At 43.4% G+C, this 1,982-nt stretch overlaps 1 long non-coding RNA gene across 1 annotated transcript; it reads left to right on the top strand.

Moving 5' to 3' along the window:
• Positions 1 to 421: 421 nt before the first annotated feature.
• On the top strand, positions 422 to 1,564 carry LOC123157988 (uncharacterized). The gene is made up of 2 exons (XR_006479224.1): positions 422 to 502; positions 1,330 to 1,564. It is a non-coding gene; the product is annotated as an uncharacterized lncRNA (long non-coding RNA).
• Positions 1,565 to 1,982: the final 418 nt, after the last annotated feature.

Genomic DNA, 1,982 nt, shown 5'->3' with positions numbered 1-1,982 from the left:
CCGACCCTGACACCCCGACCCCGACCCCGACACCGACACCCCGACCCCGAGCTTGACTCGACACCCCGACCCCGAGCCTGACCCGACACCCCGACCCCGACACCGACACGGCACCCCGACCCGACACCCCGACCCCGAGACCCCGACCCCGACCCCGACATGGCACCTCGAGACCTTGTGGTATGTTTCTTCTGCAGATTACTTGCTAGTCTTAACATTTGAGTCTCATTACTAACTAGTATGACTCTGTTGTGAAAACCAAATGTGCAGTCTGTGTGCGAGAAGTCCGGTCAGACCGCTCCGCCGATGCCCGTGATTGCTCCTGGGAGCACGGTGAGTTTAATTTGAATGGACATTACTTGCTAGTCTTAACATTTGAGGGTCATAATGCTAACGAGACATTGGAAATGACTTTGGTGCAGCTTAACTCCAGAAACGCATCGCACGATCCTTCTCCAGCTACCGGCACGAGCCAGCCCGCTCCTCCACCTCCCTGATCACGGTAAGTTTCTCTAGACTTAGACTTAGCTTTATTTCCTCCAATATGCTTACCATAATGACCTAGAGTTAGCTTCTTTTCCTTCAAAATGACTTAATAAGCTTACTTATGTCAAAAATCGCATAATTAACTTAGTTAGCTCATAGACGATCCATTTTACCTAAGTTAGCTCTAATATGACTCATTTTACCTTAGTTAGCTTACAAGTGATCCAATTTATCCAAGTTAGCTCTAAAATGACCCATTTTAGTAGATTAGCTCGTAAATGATCTATTTTACTTACGTTAGCTTTAAAATGACCCATTTCACCTAGGTTAGCTCCAAAATGACTCATTTCACCTAGGTTAGCTCCAAAATGACCCATTTCACGTAGGTTAGCTCCAAAATGACCCATTTCACCTAGATTTGATCGTAAACGATCAATTTCGCCTAAGTTAGCTAAAAACGATCCATTTCACCTAAATTAGCTCTTAAATGATCCATTTCACCTAAGTTAGGTCATAAACTACACATTTCAACTAAGTTAGCTCATAAAAGCTCATAAATGATTCATTTCACCTAAGTTAGCTAAAAATGATCCATTTCACCTAAGTTAGCTCATAAACGATCCATTTCACCTAAGTTAGCTCATAAACAACCCATTTCAACTAAGTTAGCTCATAAATGATCCATTTCAACTAAGTTAGCTCATAAACAACCCATTTCAACTTTGTTTGCTCATATATGATCCATTTCACCTAAGTTAGCTCATAAATGACATATACTTCTTGTTCTAGTCTTCTTCTTGTTCTAGTCACCTATTTCTAACTTTCTTATTTACCATTTTGCAGATTTCATTCACTTCATGGAAGCTAGCTTGCTATGATGGAGTGCTTGCTTTTCCTTTGATGAAACTTTGCATTGTATCTAGCTTGCTAAGATAGAACTTGCTATCTTGGCCAAACTTTGCATTGTAATATGTATATGGATGGAACTTGCTTATGTATGAACAATGTGTATGGATGGAACTTGCTTATGTATGAACAATGTGTATGGATGAAACTTATGTGCTGGATATGTGATATGGAAATATATCTATATATGTCATATATATTTGCTGTGAAAATTGTTGGATTAAAAAAAACAGAAAAAAGAGACAATATGCAGGCTCTTTGCCGTCTGCCACCGACGGCAAAGGTTTCTTTGCCATCAGCAGCGGACGGCAAAGAGGCCACGTGGCAGGCAACTGTGCTTCCTGGGAGGCTAACCAATTTGGTCCGTTTGCCATCAGCAGCTGACCGCAAAGGCTTTGTCGTCCGCAGCGGACGGCAAAGGCCTGCCGTTAACCACCTAACGGAGTAACATCGCATTTATTGCCGTCCGCTTCTGATGGCAAAGGCCCCTTTCCCGTCAGCTGCCTGAAGCAGACGGCAACGCAACTCTTTGCCGTCCCCTACTTTGCCGTCACCTTTTGCCGTCCGCGGCTGACAGCAAAGGTCTTTGC

Source organism: Triticum aestivum, chromosome 7B (assembly GCF_018294505.1).
Source record: "Triticum aestivum cultivar Chinese Spring chromosome 7B, IWGSC CS RefSeq v2.1, whole genome shotgun sequence".
NCBI lineage: Eukaryota > Viridiplantae > Streptophyta > Magnoliopsida > Poales > Poaceae > Triticum > Triticum aestivum.
This window is presented reverse-complemented; position numbering and strand designations above follow the sequence as displayed.